At 43.5% G+C, this 19,805-nt stretch overlaps 1 long non-coding RNA gene across 1 annotated transcript in view; it reads left to right on the top strand.

Annotated features, from left to right (window-relative positions):
- LOC132666686 (uncharacterized) overlaps positions 1 to 17,527 on the top strand; it is a 149,886-nt gene extending 132,359 nt beyond the window's left edge. The window contains exons 4-5 of the long non-coding RNA XR_009604789.3: positions 13,235 to 13,342; positions 15,876 to 17,527. This is a non-coding gene — a long non-coding RNA (uncharacterized LOC132666686). The remainder of the gene's footprint in view (positions 1 to 13,234; positions 13,343 to 15,875) is intronic.
- Positions 17,528 to 19,805: the final 2,278 nt, after the last annotated feature.

Here is a 19,805-nt window from a genome sequence, read left to right on the forward strand (position 1 = left end):
CAGGTCATGATCTCATGGCTTCGTGGGTTAGAGCCCGGCATGGGGCTCTCTGCTGTCATATCCGAGCCTGCTTTGAATCCTCTGGCCCCTCTCTCTCTCTGCTCCTCCCCACCCACATGCACTCTCTGCCTCAAAAATAAACATTAAAAAAAAAAAAAAAAATGGGGCTGATGACAGCAACAGCAACCAGCATTTGTGCCTCCAAGTGGAGGGTTGCCTAAGCCCCAAAAGGAGTCTTTGGAAACCACTGGCCCCCTGGCTTACTTTGCAATTGGGCTTTCATGATATGCCAGCTTATGCTTTCTTATATATGCCGAGATGATTCCGAGAACACCTTTCACAGAAGTTGAAACACCTAACTTGGCCGCTTTCAGGCCAAGCAGTCAATGGCTGAAGAATGGGATAAGTAAGGATGGATGGGATGGAGGAGAGAGAACAAAGCGAAGTGGGAGAAGATGACGGGTCCCCTGTGAGGAGAATGAGAGGGGAGAGTAAATAGGTGAGGGAGCGGGGAGATCGGGAAAGAAAACTGCAGGAACAAGGGAGGTCAGATTTCACTAGAGCCTACCCCATGCCTGGAACTACAAAGCTCACCGTATGGCACACAGAAAAATGAGAAGACAATTTCTTTTACTGAATGCACTAAGGGGGATTGAAGAAACGTATACAAAATATTTCCTGGGGTTGCCCCAGCAGCACGCGGACATCCACATGTGGCTGGGCTCTTCCCCGCCCTGATTTACCCCCCTTGGGGCAACGGAAGCCAGAGCCGCCACTGCAGCCCCGTTCTCTGCCCTTACAGAGGTTCATCTGTTTCCAGAAAACCGTGTCCCTGAGGAGCAAGGTCAGCAGACAGGAAGTGAGGTCGGCAGACAGGAAGTGAGGTCAGCATCAGGTCTCCATGCCCGGAACAGGACCTCTGGCTTCGCTAGAGGGTGCCTGCTGGTCCAACCCCAGCGCTGCTCACTGAGCCGGGCAGATAGGCCCGGCCCAGAGCCACTGGATCAACTTTCTCCCAGAATTTTGACACCAGGAGCCCCTCCTGGTGGACGCACGCTGGAGAGAAACAGATCAAAGCAGCAAGCAAACAAACCCCGAAAACCAAAACCCAAAACGCCCTAATTGTTACATAACTTTTGTTTTCTTCTAAAGACATTTATTATAGCTCTTCAGAGTTCTTAAATTTCCCCAAGTGAAGGATCTGGTTTACTGGTGGAGATATATGTCCCCAAATAAAACTGGGCCCTTTCTGAAAAGCCACCTGTTCAAGGTTAAGGCCGTGGTCTGTATCCCTTCACTTTTTTGAACCCTCAGTGGAGAGCTAATCAGCGGATCTGTTGTCTCCTGGAAACCGGGAAGGAAAACAGTTCTGTTCTCTTCCCTGGGCCGGGGGAGTGAGCTATAATAAGGGAGCCTAAGAACACACTGGAAGCCCACAAGCTGGAACACACAGGTTAGCACCGCCTGGCTGACCTGACTCACAGGTGCGCGGTTGCCAGGTAACGCTGGGGCCTCCCGGGTTCTTTACAAAGCCCTGCAGTGGGGCTGGGAGAGGTGTGGGCAAGGGCCCCGGGGTGGTTGTGGGGGCAGGGCGAGCGGAGAAGCGGAGTCACTCTCCCGGCAGCTGGTCGTGCAACTGCTTCTCACCTGCGTGGCGAGTGGAAACACGTCGGCTTTGGCCCCGAACGTTCTCCTTCCCCAGCTGCTTGTGCTGTGAAAGAGCCCCGATTCGCGGTGATCAGGCAGAAAGGAGGAGAGGACGCAGAAAGCCCGCCAGTTTTCTTCTTCCACGTGTACATCTACGTACATATACGTATACACGAAACACACCACCTGCCCTTTATAAAGTGCTATTCTAAAACTTCTTCTCAATCCCGGGCAAGTTTACGGAGAGCATTTTCACATATGTGAAGGGCAAAAGGACCCGTGGACAGAGCTGTGGGGTGGTTGAAAACCTCTGGAATCCAGCCCACGCTGTCGCTGCGCCTCCCGTGTTAGTTGGGAGTCACCTCTTTTGCGATTCATGGAGAAATTGCTCAAATCCTTATGTGTTGTGGGAGAACCAGGCATTCCTCTCGGCATTTTTAGGAATTCTTGAGGATTTACAACTAAATCCTCTAGGATTTACCTTCCAGGACCCCTAGCTCCTTCTTGCACAGATTTCATTCTGATCAGGAGTTCACACAGTCCCTTGCATGTGGTCTGCATAGAGAGCCTACCATTTCCTAAACCATTTATCTGGCAAATTTGTAAATCTGGGCCGCCTTTTTCCCAAATAATGCCAGATGTGAAAGGACCTGCGTGGTCCTAAGCTCATGCTGAGTTGTCTTCTAGTGGGTAATAGTGGGTCAATTGGAGTACTCCTAGGAATCTGTGTTTTATTTCGCTTGAGCAAAGAAGCTTTTAGTGAATGGACAGGTGCACCATGACTGTGTGCCGTAGAATAGGAGGTGATCCTAGCCTGAGATTCATTTAAAAAGACAGGTCTGGTGTTTAAGTGCCAGCGTTTTTCAGAGTCTGCATCGGTGGGTGTGCTAGTGAGGTCCAGAGAGGGTTGAATATTCAGAATCAGCTGGCCTTTCCTGATACGTGGCCTGTCTTTCCAGCTATGTCTTTACCAAGCATAGAGTGTGCTTTTGCCCCCCTGAAATATCCATCTGTTCCTGAATCTGTTTAGGGTGAAGAAAAGAGGAGGTATCTAATGAGACTCTAGGAAAGCTTAGAATTGGAGGTTGAAGCAGACACAGCCAACCCACAATATCACCACCTGGAATCAGGCAGGCACATGGGGAGAGCACGCAGGCCAACCTTCCTAGCCCAGAGGCTACCATTCCACTTTATATGTTTGAGTCATTGTGAGGAGAGAAAGATTTATAGGCATTCTTTCAACACTTACTCCACAAGCATTTATTGAACACCTACCCTATTCTGAGCAGTGTATTCAGAGACCAGGACTGGAAACAAGTCATTTGTTCTCACTAGTCTGGAACACCGCTCTTTTTAACTGCCTGTAGATCACATTCTAAGTATCACTCTGTGTATTGATTAAATGCTTACACGTGTAAAGGATCTTACAGGGTTGATATTTGGGCGGGGTGGGGGGAGCCAAAAGCAAGCAAACTATTACATAGACAGTGCTCCAGACTGGGGAAAAGATGATAAGAGGCACTTACAAGAAGCTGATCTAACCTGTTGCCCTGGATTCTGATACCATAGGGTCTCAGCTTCAAACGTGTATTTAAAAAGATGTCTTTAAAAAAAAAAAAAAACCACAAGTATTTGCATAGTGGTGTTAATAGTTCAGTAAATGTCATTTTTCCTGTTTGATCATAACCAGCTCCAGGATCTCACATGGGTAGGGATGCCTAGTTCATTAAGGAGATGCCATATTTGGCGGGTGAAAATGTGGTCTTTGGTACTAGTCATCACTCATGAAGTAATATCCGAAATGTGTGAATAAGGAAAATACAGCCCTTTTCAGAGCCTTTGGCACCCATCCAGAGGCTCATTCAATGCCACAGATGAAGAGCTTCTCTTTCTGAATGTGCCCCTCTCTTCAGGAGCCCCCCTTATCCCCCTGGAGTGAGAAGACTTGGCATCAAATGCAGCTCCCAGAGCTTGGGAGGCTCCCGGAAAGAATTTTGTCATGCTGATTCTAGAACGGTGTTAGTTGACTTTTCAAAAGTCGAAACTCCTACAATGCTGTTTCATTCTGTCTTCCAGAGAAGGCAGGCCAACCAAATAGATGTTGACCACCAGAAGATTCTCTGTTACAAGGGCAGTAGATATATTACATATGATTTATCAAACTGCTTATGATCAACCTTTTGGAAATTCTAACCGTTTCTTTTTTTAACTTGGAGAGCCATAGTCCAGTTTGCCTTGGATAAGTCCCAGTTTGTTCTTGTTTTGGTGTAAATATCACTAGTGTGGGTCCCTTTTATTCTCCTATGTGTCGTAGTTTGAATGTATGCGGTCGCCTTATTTTTAATCTGGATCCTAATCTCCCACCAGTTGACAGTAACTCTTCCAGGATCATTCCAACTTTGTCTCTACATAGTTACGTGAATATGGAAAAGACATCTAATTGTCCTGTGGTTTCATGTGGTCCTTGAAATAATGGGGTTGTCTGGATAAATAGTATCTACTTCCTCCACAGTTCCAACGCTTGCAAAGAATGTTAATCGTATCAGTCAAATTACTCTGGTTACCTTTTGAGGAACTCTTTTTTGTTCTCTCCGAGTGAGTTGGGACAACTGGATTTTAGAGGATCTTTAATAATCCATAACGAGGTGGTGAAGGATCCTTCATGCCATTTTAAAACGTTTGGGCTTCCTGCTACACCAAGGAAAGTGACGAGTGACAAGGTTTGCCAATAGGTGAATGATGTGACCACATGTTGGCTGCAAAAAATGTGTTTTGTAGTAATGCAAGTGAGAGGATTAGAAGCCCATTGTAAGGCCAGCAAGAACTCTGAAGGCTTGTACCTCGGGATCAGGGAAGTTGTGAAACTAACATCTTCCTGAGTTGCAGTGGGAGCTTCTATTCTGAGTGAATTTGAATCAAGTTTCTATCTCCTTTACTCAAATCTCTCAAATCTAGGCTATTGGTATAGTATTTCCTTGGTTCTCATCTTTCAATATGGTTTTGTGTGTGCTATTAAAAAAACAACAACAACAACAACAACACTGCATCCCAGGGCAAGACGTCTTTCAGTGATGAATCAAGTGATTCCCATGTGTTAGTTTATGAATTGTTAACTGCTTTGGGATTCATAGGGATGAAAGATGCTTTATTTATTGTCCTTTGAGATGAAAGATGCATAATTTATAACACAAGGATTACTATTTTATTCACTCTTGTGACGCTGAAATCAGATTCTTTTCTAGTGATGAAATTGCAGAATCCCCTTTAATTTGTGGGCAAGTGGCTCATTAAAAGTTTCGGTGTTGGAGGGTCTGGCTACACAAAAGTGGGTGTTGTATGAAGGAAGCAGTATGATCCTTTTGTTGTTCCACAAAGGCTTCATTCTCCTGCTCATGAGCGTTAGTAAGATGTTAAACATGTGTTTGCAGGATGGGCATGTAAAGATGTTGGCTCTGATGTGTGCCCATGCAGGCTTACGATGACATAATTGGGTATATTCTGTGAAAGTATCTTAAACTATCACAGCTCTAGACCTTGCATGGTCTTTTCTTCCAGTGGGCCTAGGACCTTTACATGGCATTATTGTACCTTTCCAGGTAATCACAAGTTTCCAGTATCCAAAAATATCAACAAGTATGTGCTTAGGAAAATGTCAGCTTCCTGGTTGATAGACGCTTTAGAATTCCCTTGGCTGGAAATCTTCCGTTTGCAACCTTGTAGGGAAGGCTAGGTTGACTTACTTGCTTTTAACTAAAAGGAAGGGCTCACTTCTTGGCAGCCAGGTTTGGGACTGTTTCTCTAATTAAAAAAAAAAAAAAAAACATATCTGTCCTGGGTCGTCTCTGCATCAGACGGATTGTGGAGAACCATGGATTTGTGTGTAGACCGGGGTGATGCAGGAATGTTGAAGTCATTTTTTACCTGGCTATTCCATCCTTCCTTTTGAGGGACTGATGTCACAGACTCGGCCTTTTTAGCGGTCACCACAGTGGTGGAACGTTTGGAAATAAGAGAGCAGAGTCAGGATGGCCATCAGCTTCTTCTTACTCCTTCTTTTCATCTTTATCAGATGAAATGTTCTTGCCCTTTGAATATTGGCCGTATAGCAATAGTGGGAAAGGAAAGAGACCTACAGATGGATGGTCCCGGGGGCGGTGGGACCTGGGCTGTGTAGCAATGCACAAAGAACCCACCATGAACTTTACAAAAAAAATCCAGGGAAACTGATGAACCCAAGCCAGAATTTTTCTTCTTAAAATGATTTTGCCAACTTGGTCGCATGCTTCTGTTTTATTAGAATATGTATTTGCTTTCTTACCCATAGTCAGGCTGAAGTTTCTAAGAATGTTCTTATACAGAAAGTATTTCCAGAAGCTATAATTCTCCCCCCCCCCCCCGCAGGGGGATGTGACTATATTTCTACTTGAGTGTAGAAGGCCATGAAGGAAGCTAGGACATAACCAATAACTGTCTTTTGTGTATATGGAAACCCTGGCAATTATGTCTTCCCTGGGGACAGAAATGGACTTCAGCTAAAGTGAGTCCACTGAGTCGGGAGGGTCAGTCTGCCTGTTTCTCTCATTACCAGCATTACTAAGGCAATAGATGTTTTAGCAAAGGACAGATAGCCACCTATCTGGAGTGACTTAAAGAATATATGATTTTTTAATTTTATTTATTTCTTTTTTCGCCATTCAGACACGCTGCTTTGCAGATCAGAAACTAAGTCTGATTTACCCTCAGGTCCAAGCCCGCCCCCCACATTTTCCACGAGGCCTTGCGGCTCGCGTGGGTGGATCCCATGTAGCAGCCCATATGGGAGACAGTGAGCACTGTGATTATTACAAGGGGGCACGGGCTGTAGTCGTGCACAGCTTCCTGGTGGTTGACTCAGAGCCGTGGGACCCTGCAGTCAAGGATTCTGTACCCCAAGAATGCCTCCTCCTCGCACGTCCCATCTCCTGCCGGCCCTTGACCGCCTGGAGGACTCATCTCTGGAACTCGGAGTCTGATGAGGAGAGTGACTGAGCCCAGCAAGTGCTGGAGACCAAAGAGCCCCTGCCTTCGTGAGCTCTGGCCTTTGCCCCTCCGCCTGCAGCATCCAAACACCTTCTGACTCTGAAGCAGTGAGTGCGGGGCCCTCAGCCCTGTCCCACCGACCTCCAAAAGCCCCAGGCTGGGACCAGGACAGGAACCCCAGCTTCTCAGCAGCAGCAAGGCACTGTCTGTTCAAGAAAGTTGGGCCATTTTCAGAAACTAAAGACCAAACTGAAGAACTCTGTAGGCTTCCTCCTCCTCTGGATACCTGAACCTAAAAAACAAACGACAAGCAAACGATGCTCTACATTTGTAAAACTTGAAATCGTATTTATTATATCAAAATGAAAAGTTTATATTTCTTCAAACTGTGCATGGCATAAAATCTTTCACATTTTTTTCCCATGAGGTTTTGTTTTTGTTTTTGTTTTTGTTTTGTTTTTGTTTTTGTTGTTTTGTTTTAGTGGTCCATTCATCTGTGTGAGAGAGAGACAGAGAGTGAGTGGGGAAGGGGCAGAGAGAGAGGGAGACACAGAATCCGAAGCAGGCTCCAGGCTCCGAGCTGTCAGCACAGAGCCCGACACGTGGCTGGAACCCGCGAACCGTGAGATCGTGACCTGAGCCGAAGTCGGATGCTTAACCGACTGAGCCACCCAGGCACCCCTTTTCTCCTTCCTTCCTTCCTTCCTTCCTTCCTTCCTTCCTTCTTCTTCTTCATGAGGTTTTTAAAACATTTACCTGGTGATGTGTGCTTACTTTTGTTTTTTCTCCTTTCTATTATTATTTTTTGCATTGAACCGGCCTCCAGAGGATGAAGTCTGCTTGCTGCTTTGAGAACTTGCTCTGGTTGGTCCAGAATGGCACTAAGTCACTGCGGGGTTAATAGAGCCGCTTGAAGTATAGCCATATGTTATTAAGGCTGTGACAAATGCATTTGTGTCTTTATCACTTGTGATGAATGTTTCATTTCATTGACATCAATTCTAATTCCGGAAAATAAATGCTCACCCAAGAGAGGCACATGGCATCTTTCTGAAGCTTAGAAAAAGGGGAAAAAAAAACATTTTGTTCCATAAGAGAGGAAGTCTGCTCCCCAAAGGCCTACGAGTCATCTCAGGAATAAAGATCTGTGTTCTTTTTCTTTTCTTTTAAAAAAACTGTCTGCAGAGTGTAAGCAATGCATTCTACTATCCCACACTCTGCTTATCTGAGGGGCTGGGCTTTCAAATGATGGAAACCTGGGACACTAGGACCAGAGGGATTTTAGGTGTCTGTTGGCCCAATATCTTTATTTTATAGATGAGAAATCCAAGGCTCAGAGAAATCAGGTTATCTGTCCAGGGCCCTATAGCTATTTAATTGAAGAAACAAGATTTGAAAATGGTTTCCCTTCTCTTTCATTACTATTATCTATTCCTGTAAATTTGTTTTATTTTATTTATTTAAAAAATTTTTAAGTTTTATTTATTTATTTTGAGAGAGAGAGAGAGGGTGAGCAGGGGAGGGGCAGATGGGGGGTGGAGAGAGAGAGAGAGAGAGAGAGAGAGAGAGAGAGAGAGAGAATCCCAAGCAGGCTCCATGCAGTCTGTGGGGATCCCGGCGCAGGGCTTGAACTCATGAACCGTGAGATCATGAGCTGAGCTGAAATCAAGAGTCAGACACTTAACCAGCTGAGCCACCCAGTCCCCTTATTTTGTTTTTAAAGTCTGTCCTCTTTATAGCACCTGTTCTAGAGTGCAGAAAAAAATGTTGTTTTCATTAGGCAGAAGCAAAGCAGAGACACTGTGCGGTAAAGAGATTCACGGTCAAGGTCAAGAGATCCTCAGTAGCAGAAACTATAATAGTCATGCATACACAATGAGAAAAGCCCTATACACATCACAGTAGATACATCTGGGCTGCAAGTGTGGGGTTTTAGGACCACCATAGATTGAGATAATCTCTAATTGTTGTCCTCTCCCCAACACTGTGCCTTCAACCTTGAGCCATATGGTAAAATGAACTATGCAAATCGTAAATCAGATCAAAAAAGAGGTGTGGATGCATTTTCTAGTCGTCTGTAGAAGGCCTCCCAGGTACCTGATGGTCACCTACAAAAGTGAAGATAATGTTTTTCCCTGGCTTTGCTGAACTGTCTGCCTGCTCCTTGGTATAATTTTGCAGCACTTACTTGGCGGCTGTGGTAAAATGAAAGAGAAGCAAACATGAGATCTGGTCATTTGGAACAGTTGATCTCCTGTGTCTGGATAGCCGTTATAAACACTAAGCACAGACGAAGGAAAAGATGACGTGGAAAAAGGGATTGTCTGTGATGTTCAGACCTAAGAACTTATAAATTGCTTGGTGTTTCATTCGAACATAAAGCTATTCCCCTGTGTGTCTGCTGTTGTCTGGCTTTGTGTCTGAGATGCCTCCCTTAGGATGACCTCCGTTTCCAAGGCAGAGCCTGCAGTGTTCTGTGTTTCGGAAACCGACGGTATGTTTCAGCCTCCTTGGCAGGCAGAAGCGTATGAAGAATGGTCTCACCCAGCAGAGTCCTCAAGTCCTTTCCCGAACTTCTAAAGGTCCTAATTGCTCTTGTGGTCTCTGCTTTTGACTAGCAAATGAGTGTTGATGGCGCGGCATCCAAGTTGGAGTTGGGAGAGACCCTAGATTTTTTTTTTTTAATTAGTGATTTATCAATAATATATGTTGCCTACAGCAAACCAGGAATTTCACATACCTTTCTTTTCCGTTGTTTAATTCAAAGCTCTCAACTCTCAGGTAGAGATTACTATCCCATTTGAATGGAGGTTCAGAAAGATGGCCTGGTCACATTCCCACAGATCTGATATAAGATAACCATTCGTCCCCATTGCCATGGATAATCATTGACAGATCTTCCGTTGACTCTCAATAACCGGTGTAGTCAATGTATTGTATGATCCCCCTAGTTAATTAGCACCAGAATTGATCTGGTGCAAAATTGTGAAGTGGCAGGAATTCATCTTTGGGACTTTCTTGCATCATTGATCTGACCTCCTTCATTCCTCCCTCCCGGCAACGTGACTTCCCAACCTCACCTTTGTGTTTTCCTCACTTATTCTGTCTCAGCTGGTTAGTGATTGGTTGCTGTTAAACGTTGGTATGACTAGGAGCCTATGGGCCTTCCTCATCCATAAACCAGCCAAGAGTTCTCAACCACGTCGCTCTACAAACTTCAGTCCGGCCGCCACCTCCATGTTCACAGAACGAGGTGAAAGCTTGTGGCTGTGAAGCAGTTACCAGGATTATCTCTTGTCATTGTGTCCTTGTATCATTTCTTCTCTGTACTTGCACAGGACTCTGTATATGGCTTTCCCTCTGTGATTTATCACCTTGTATGGTGATCGCTTGCTCATCATTCTGTCTTTCCTACAATATTATGAAATCGTAGAGAGCCAAGATAGTATTTTGTTAACGCATTCTCAGTACCTAGTGGTGTGCCTGACATAAAATAAAATAAAATAAAATAAAATAAAATAAAATAAGATTAAAATAGAAGGCTTGACAAATAAGTAGAAGAATCTCTTTTGCTGCTGCTTTCCCTGGTTCTCCCAATTCTGTTTTTTTATTTGTTTGTTGTTTGTTTGCTTGCTTGCTTAAAACAAATAAATTTATTATCTTACAGTTCAGGAGCCAAGAAGTGTGGAATCTAGGGGTCAGCAGGATCAAACTCTCTCTGAAACCTATAAGGGAAAACCTTTCCGTGCCTCTCCCTACCTTGCAGAGATGGCTGGCAATCACATGGCCTTCTCCCGTGTGTGTGTGTGTGTGTGTGTGTGTGTGTGTGTGTCCTGTAATTTTCTGAGTGCTTTTTTCCAGGACTTTCGGTCATCCACTTTGTTTTTTGCTACTCCTTTTCTGAGGGTCTCTGATTCTCTATTATTTATTGAGTCTTCTGTTTCACATTTACTGGTATTTATATTGTTGTGATGTTTGTCTTTCTTCCTCGCTGTGAATCTACTTTGTAACCTCACTTAACAACAGGTCCAACTGTTTCAATACCCAGACTTTACTGGGGACAAACACAGCTTGCCTGCTTCAGCTGCTTTGACTCCTGATACCTGTCCAGACCCAACTATCTTTTCTTCTTTTGCAACATTGGATCTTGGAGTTAAAAGATGTGGCTTTGAACCCTGACTCTGTATCCTTCTGGCTGTGTGACCTATAACTTAGCTTTTTGAACTCATGTTCCACATCTGTGTCAGATAGGTAGTAACAATACCCTTGTCTCCAGAATGAATGAGATAATATGTGTAGAAGGACTTTGTAAATGAACAGCAAGCTTGTAAATGAACACCAGAATTAGGGGGCCATCACTGCTTTGTGTTTAAGAAGTTCATAAACACAGGAGTGCCTGGGTGGCTCAGTCCGTTAAGCACCTGGCTTCGACTCAGGTCATGATCTCGTGGTTTGTGGGTTCAAGCCCCGTGGCGGGCTTTGTGCTGACAGCTCAGAGCCTGGAGCCTGCTTCAGATTCTGTGTCTCCCTCTCTCTCTGCCCCGTTTCCCCTCACCTCTGTATCTCTCTCAAAAATAAGTAATTAAAAAAATTTAATAAAAAAAGTTAAGTTCTTAAACACAGAAAACCTCCCTCAAGCCATAATAATAAGGCTCTTCTAAAGTAAAGAGTGAACACTTTAAGATTTGGCATATCACCTTGGAAGGATAGCCAACCTTGGACTAGGTCATCTTTGGAACCGGTGAGAAATGCTGTTTTATAGTTTGCTAAATTTAGGTCTGAGCCACATCGAACTAAAAGTTGAACATTCTCTAACTTAGATTCATGTTTGTAAATTATTTTTAAATTGGTTTCTTTGAATTTTAAGCAATTCTGGATGTTTAAGCCTGACAATATGTTTGTTATATAATGAGTGAAAAAATTGCAAAAAAAATGAGCTACATCACACATTAGTGTTGGTTTGCAATAGCCTTTAGAAACAGGTAAAAAAAAAATACTTAAGGAATTAAGCCAGATACCGTAAAGTCTTGGTATTAAAATTTCAGATGGGAGTGCCTTGATGGCTCAGTTGGTTAAGAGTCTGACTCTTGATCTCAGCTCAGGTCTTGATCTGAAGATTGTGAGTTCAAGCCCCACATTGGGCTCCACCTTTGGCTCTGTGCTGGGCATGAAGCTTACTAAAAAAAAGAAAAATCAGATTAGCAGGCCTGAAAACCTCAGATAATTCTGTCCATTGGAATTTGAAAATATTTTCCAAATTTTATTGATTTCATACTCAAACTATTCCAACCATATTTCTGTTTTGTAAAACGTAGAACTTACAACATTGACATTTTCTATAAAAGAAGAATGCTATTTTTAAGAATATAGTTCTTTTCTACTTTGTGGGAAGGTTTCAAAGATTGTAGTCAAGGAACTGTTTATAGAAAATATGCAGTGAATGAGCAAGTCTGACACTCCCAAGTAGGATTACAGATATTAAGATGCCATATTAATACTAATTTTAAGAGCTTGTAAATAAATAAGTCGTAAAAAAAAAAAAATAAGTCCCAGGGATGAAAAGCACAGCATAGGGAATAGTCAATAATATTGTAATAACTTGTATGGTGACAGGGGGTGAACATTTTGTAATGTATAGAATTGTTGAATCACTACATCATATACCTACGTCACAAGCCACTAGGTCATAAACCAATGTATGTCAACTACACTTCAGTTAAAAAATTTTAAAGAGTTTGAATTTCTTTTCTAACTTACATTTTTTTTTTAAAGTGCTTGCGAATGTCAGTCTTTGGTTGAAAATGCATTTGAAATGCACTCTAAGCTAAAGTGGTTTAAAGGGTTTTGAAATTTGGGGGGGGGTTGCTGCTAACAGTTGTGTTATAAATACCTCTCGTGGTACAGATGTGATTTACACCTTTTGCTTTGCTGCACTATTTCGTAAATCATAATCCTTTCTCATGATAATGATGTGTTGCTTCGAGCTGGCAAAATAATAGCTGAACACCTTTGAAGAGCTTATGTAATGTTTGCAACATACTCCACTGAAGATCTGTAGATTTTTGGAAGCCCTGTGCTCTGTTCAAAATGGCCGAAGGGAATTTAGAGAATCGCCATGCTGACTTTGGTACATTCAAGTTTAAGTACATTCTGAATATTTATTTTTAATTCATGCTTCAGCTAGTCCCCACGCTATTCATATTCTTGTAGCAGTAAACCGGTTAAGCATGATTGATGGAAAAGAACTGTACAAATTCAAGGAGGTCTATAAGGGAAAAGGTGAGGCTTCAGTCGTGAGCTGGGAAGCTTTTTGTAGAAAGGGCTAGATAGTAAATATTTTTGATTTTAAAGACCATATGATCTCTTTTGCAACTACTCGATTCTGCTGTTGTGGTGTGAAATCAGCCATACACGGTGCGTCAATGGGTAAGCATTGCCGTGTTCCAATTAGACTTTATAAAAAGAGACGACAGGGCAGATTGGGGCTGTGGGTTTTGAATCACTCACACCTGTTCTAAGCAGAAGCTTTGTCATTGCTTACATTTTTTTAACCTCTTTTTCTCCACAGAGAGGATTCAGAACAACACAGAAGATTAGAGAGATGTTAATAATCATCAGAACTCGAGACAAGGCCTCCGACTTACTGTTGTAGCTGAAAGAGCTGCTTTGTGAGAGAGTAAGCGATTGCCCTTCTAATCCTGCAGTCTTTATTAAGAACGAATAAACAGTTGAGGTGAGAACCTAAACTCAGAAGACAAGGTGGCCGTCTCCTTGGATGAGTCTCAAAGCCCGTCCTCTGTGGCAGTTACTGGTATTGGCTCTACATGGACAGATTGCCTATGAACCAAGCAGAGGCGTGAGTCGAAATCCAGGCCAAATGGACTCAGTTTCTAGGACTGAGGTGTCACAATGCCGAGTGGCTGATGACTCACGATCCTTGTCTCACCCGCTTTTCCTATGGCTTAAGTGTCACACCTTTTGCTGCTTGTTTCCACATCTAGAGAAAGGAAAAAGTGGGGGGAAGGGTGGCTAAAACAAGTAATTGAAGATGGTCTTGGGAGAATGGAACATAAAGGGTGGAGCAGCAGAAATGGCACCAAAAAAAAGAGAGAGAGAGAGAGAGAGAGAGAGGAAATAGACGATTGGAGACCAATCTGGCTCTAAGCAGAGATTCTGAATAAGTGGAATTATTTGGGGTGCCATCACTTTTGCCTCCCTTTGCTCCACCCCATTACTTCTCGCACGCTGGGCATGAGTGCCACTTGAGGGTCTGGAAAACCTTCTCCCGGCCTTGGGCAAGGCTGGAACGTCCAGGCTTCTCTTCTCTCTCCCCACTTGACTGGTTTCGAAATTTTCAGATAATCTCAGATAGCTTTTAAAAGGAAGGACCATCATTTTTACACTAAGGTGGAATAATTGAGAGCCCCGAATTAATCTGTAATTTATGACATTCAGGAAGTGTAGGGAGATTATTTTCAGCAGAGGGGAGTCCCACGCAATCCCTTCAATGACACTAAGTAAGCCCCGAGTGCTTGCTTTTGGGTCAGGACAGGCGTCTGTTGCCAGTATGGGTTACGAAAACAACAACACAAATGGTGAAAATCTTGGAGCCCAAAGGGGTCACCTGCTTCTCTAGACTCTGTAGACCACCCTTTCTTTTAATGTCTAAATATGGCAACTTGAGACTCCGCCCCATACCAAGATGAGACTATCCTTTGGTGTTCCTGCAGATTTCAGGGGGAATAGAAATCTTGATTGGCCTACTGAGCAGTTTGCTTCTTAAATGTCACTTGTCATCCCTGGGGATTCCTTTTCTCTTGCTGGCCCACTCTCCCCCTGAGGTGAACACCACCCTGGTTTTTCCATTTTTCGTGAATAACTCGAAAAAATAACTCATGCATGGCAGACTTTTTCCAAGGTTGGCAGTAATCGTGGGCAATTATAAGTATAGTACCATATGGACCTCAATTTAAATTTAATATTAGATATTAGCTTCCCAGTAGTCATTTCTGATAATAGAAGGTGAGCTTCCTCTCTTCTCAGGACCCTTCCCTTGGCACCGGGGGTCTTCCTTCCTTGCTTCCCGGCTCATTCTCGCATGCTTCATTATTCCTTTTATCCCTCTGCCCTTTGTCTTCTCTTTCTATAATATCTTTTCACCTTCTCTGTAGAGCAATTTCATTCTTTGTTTTTCAAACCCTCTTCTAAAGGTGGAGAGGCTCTCTGTGCAGATGTATGCGCAAAAAGATTATTGAGGTAATTCTTTAAATACAGAGCTTTCTGGGGCACCTGGATGGCTCAGTCGGTTAAGTGTCCAACTCTTGATCCTGGTTCAAGTCACAATCTCTTGGTTCATAAGTTCAAGCCCCATGTCGGGCTTCATGCTGACAGTGCAGAGCCTGCTTAGGATTCTCTCTCTCTCTCTCTCTCTCTCTCTCTCTCTCTCTCAAAACAAATAAATAAACTTAAAAAATAAATATAGAGCTTTCTCCCAAATATGAATTATACCATCCCCTAGAATGAAACAAAAAAGATGCAGTCAGGTCTTGTGCAATAATAGCGATTTTAATTATTGACTCTCTGGCAATTTAATGACACATGCAATCACCTTTTTCTCAGTTCTACGTTTTGAAATCTCTTGGGTCTTTAAATCTTAAACAGTGGAACTATGTTCCACTCCCTCCTTCTTGAAGTTCTTACACATTTTGGTTTCCATGGCATTGTACTTGTTCGGCTTCTTAAAACTCATTGAGCATGTCTCTTCCATTTCATTTCTTGGCTTTTTTGTTTCCCCCTGGTAACCTAGCCCAAGGATTCTGGGTTAAAATACAAGCTGCAGTGTGGGAGTGTCAGGCAAGTTCATGGAACTCTGAGAGGGTCCCAAAAGGCAACAGGCAACATTATCCAACCTATTCTTTCATCTCTGATCACTCCCACATTAATTACGATGTACACCAAGTATATATGTGGCTATTTGTTTTACTTCTCAAGTGATAGGCTCTATTAACAGCTTTTGTGATTTAGCCCCTCCTTACTTGTCTATCTGCCAGGGGTTCTAAAGGGCCAGTCACTCAAGCTGGAAATGTGGCATCATCACTGAAACATCTTTGCCCCCATCCCTGAGATCAGGTGACAACTGGGTCCTTATCACACTTTCCTTCCCTTTCCAGCCTCATTTCTGTCTTCTCCGTTCTGTTTGTATTTGCCAGCACCTTCGTCCAGCCAGCCCCGTGCTGCCTTCATCTCCTCCAGTTACCCAGGGAGACCCAAAAGTTGTCTCTTCTCCGAGTAGGGAACCAGTGGAATGGATCCCTGAAACTCAGTGAACATAGCGTTGCTTCACTCCGGCATTTCCATGCACACAAGCATTCTGTTACCTCTGACACAACTGCATCTGGTAAGTGTTTTAATGGGACGGAGCAAAATTGTTCTGAATTCCTCTCCCAACTGCTTGGCGAGTTGCACCCCGGCTGAGCCTCGGGAAGCTGGATCTGGTGCGGGCGTGGACCGCAAAGCAGGAGGGCTCTCTGCTGCCAGGTATGGAGCGGACTGAAAACAGAACAGGGATTTGGGCGAACACGAGCGGTGGAACTTGCCCTGTTGGGGGGGAAGGTCTGACCGCAGGTGACCACCTGCTGCCCAAAGTCACACTCAGGCCCACGTGCCTGATACTCTCTGGGGGCGAGGACCAGCCGTACGGGTCATTTTAAAGAAAATGGGGATGACTGTTAGAAGACACGTGGCCTGAAACTGCAGTCAGAAACCCAACACACATATGGCGGTTTTAGGGTCTCACTCACTTATTGTCATTTTACTCTGTTAATTTGGTGGATAATTGAGAAACAATTCTGCCATTCACCATTTCAGTCAATGCATGCGCAGCACCTACCGAAGATGCTTAACGTCTCCTCTTCTCTCATGGAAGGATATTCCGGTGGCAGGAAGTAGATCATGAAACAGGAAATAACCTAATCACAGAGAAGGGGGATACAAGGAAGGAATGAAACCAGCCAGTGGGGTAGAGAATGACGAGAAGAATCGTATTGTAGATTGGATGCTAAGGGGACAAGTACTATTTTATTTATTTATTTATTTGTAACATTTTTATTTATTTTGAGAGACAGAGCAGGAGGGAGAGAGGAACAGAGAGAGAGGGAGACACAGAATCCGAAGCAGGCTCCAGGCTCTGAGCTGTCAGCACAGAGCCTGACAGAGGGCTTGAACCCACAAACCGCGAGATCATGACCTGAGCCGAAGTCGGATGCTTAACCGACTGAGCCACCCAGGCGCCCCAGGGACAAGTACTATTTTAAATGGAGATCTGACTAATGAGAAGGGGCCAACCACACAAGGAGGTTAATCCTAGATAGAAGGAATAGGAAGCACAGTATTCCAAGACAGGAACAAAGACAATAGAAGATTCAGTGTGATCAGAGAGTGGGGAGCAACTGTCAGAAGAGACAGAGATGAGAATTGAGAGACGGGCAAACGTCAGATATTAGGAGACTTGCGGCAGGAGAATGACGTGTGAGTTTCAATGGGAAACTACTGGGCGCCTGGGTGGCTCAGTCGGTTGAGTGTCTGACTTCTGCTCAGGTCATGATCTCACACTCCTCGAGTTCCAGCCCGGTGTAAGGCTCTGTGCTGACAGCTCAGAACCTGGAGCCTGCTTTGGATTCTGTGTCTCCCTTTCTCTCTGCCCCTCCCCACTTATGCTCTGTCTCTTTCTGTCTATCAAAAACAAAATATAAGGCTGATGCCAATTTCAAAAATAAATAAATAAATGGGAAACTACTGATGGGTCATAAGGAAGGGAGGGGCACTCTCATTTTTTGTCTCCCTTCAGGCTCAGAGGGTCACTCTGACAGCAGTTTTACTGTTCATTGCTCATCCTCTCTGTTTCCCTTTTCTTTTTTAAAATTTTTTTTTTCAACGTTTTTTTATTTATTTTTGGGACAGAGAGAGACAGAGCATGAACGGGGGAGGGGCAGAGAGAGAGGGAGACACAGAATCGGAAACAGGCTCCAGGCTCCGAGCCATCAGCCCAGAGCCTGACGCGGGGCTCGAACTCACGGACCGTGAGATCGTGACCTGGCTGAAGTCGGACGCTTAACCGACTGCGCCACCCAGGCGCCCCTGTTTCCCTTTTCTTTGAGCATGGCTATATTTTTTCACTCAAAATTCCAGAGGAAACCAAGTAATTGGCAGGTAATTAATTGCTGTTAATTGGGCCACCTCCTAAGTCGCTGGATAAACCATGGATGGACCACTCTTGGGTTAGCTTTCAAGTTTTGTTACAAGCACCTGTTCAGAGGAAAACTTACTTGCTTCTATGAATTGGGAGCTCGGGGCAGGTGCATTTCAACTAGAATGGAAAGAGTGTCAGGAATGGCAGACCGGTGTGTTCAATTCATACCTTCTTCTGCATGCTTAAAATTAAGGGGCGAACTAATAAAACATTATTGAAGTAAAGGGCGCCTGGGTGGCTCAGTTGGTTAAGCATCCGACTTCGGCTCAGGTCATGATCTCACTGTTCGTGAGTTCAAGCCCTGGGTCGGGCTCTGTGCTGACAGCTCAGAGCCTGGGGCCCACTTTGGATTCTGTGTCTCCCACTCTCTCTCTGCCCCTCCTCTGCTCACACTGTCTCTCTCTCTCTCTCTCTTAAAAATGAATAAACATTAAAAAAAATTTTTAAAAAGTAATTGAAGTAAAATGCATGATATATGTTATATAATTACAATATTTTGTATATTATATTATGAATTGAAGTAAAATGCATATAACATTGTGTATTACATTACATAATTACATTTTATATATTATATAATATATGACACATAATAATATATTATATAAAATAACTATATCACATAGAATTATTTCCTTTTTGGCCTACAGAATATATTTTCCTAGAAAACAAGGGATGGTGGTTGATGTGAAATCAGACCCAGTTTCCTTGGCCCTGGATTCATGTCTGGCAACATGGCTAAAAGAGACTAGCGCCTGGGTTGTAGTCCTTGATGGAGATGTCTTTGTGCCCCTTTTTGGCAGCTCGGCAGATAATCTGCCCATATACATCTGGTGTATTGCTGTGAAATGTTGCACACATAGCATCTGAAACACCTGTTCCTTGTTATTTTCCTTGCTGAGAAGTAAGTAGTTTCCATTTTATCTTACCCACATACTTCTGATGTGTCTTAGAGATCCTGGATCAACGTACTCAGTCATAGGTTAATCTAACACCCATGGACTAAAAAGACATCTCTAAGATACCAAGCTAAATATCGACAAACCCCAGAATAGAACCTGTTTATTCTCTTTTCTATTTCAGTAATTGTTATAATTGTGTCTGGAGATGGGAAGGGGAGTAGGAAAAAAAAAGTAATGCAACATGTGGGAAAACTGAAATGTAGGAATTGAATTTGGTTGGGGAAAGGCAGTGGTGAGGATAATTAAGAGGAAAATAGCACATTCAGATAAAGAGAAAATGGGATGGAAAATGAGAAAAGGGAATACAATAAAAGGGAGGTATCCAACATAGAAAATTAGACAATGTGGCCTGTAAGCCATTTTGAACTCAGTCAATCCCTTTAAGTCTTAAGAGAATATTGTATTTTTTAATTTTTTTTAAATTTGAAATTTTTTTTAATGTTTTATTTTTGAGAGAGAGAGAGAGACAGAGTGTGAGTGTGGGAGGGGCAGAGAGAGAGGGAGACACGGAATCCAAAGCAGGCTCCAGGCTCTGAGCTGTCAGCACAGAGCCTGACACAGGGCTTGAACTCATGAACTTGAGCCAAAGTCAGATGCTTAACTGACTGAGCCACCCAGGTGCCCCTTAAGAGAATTTTTTAATGTGGCCGTGTTTTAACTAGCTTGATCTCTTTGAAGGGCTTTTGTCATGAAAGTGAGAAGTAGTCAAGGATTTTCTTGACTGTGGTTCTATGTCAGATTGAGATGTCATGGCTTGACTTTTCTATAACTGCCTGATGGGTTCCCAAAGATGGCGAATGCCGAGTAAAGCAGGCTTATTGACCGGGGAAATATAACCCTTGAGTCAGCAACTGTCTGGACCTTGTGGGATAATCAGAGTTCAGCAGAAGCATAGAGGATACTCTTTCTTCTTTTCTACTATGCTTTAA

Source organism: Panthera onca, chromosome B2 (assembly GCF_046562875.1).
Source record: "Panthera onca isolate mPanOnc1 chromosome B2, mPanOnc1 haplotype 2, whole genome shotgun sequence".
Classification (NCBI taxonomy): Eukaryota; Metazoa; Chordata; class Mammalia; order Carnivora; family Felidae; genus Panthera; species Panthera onca.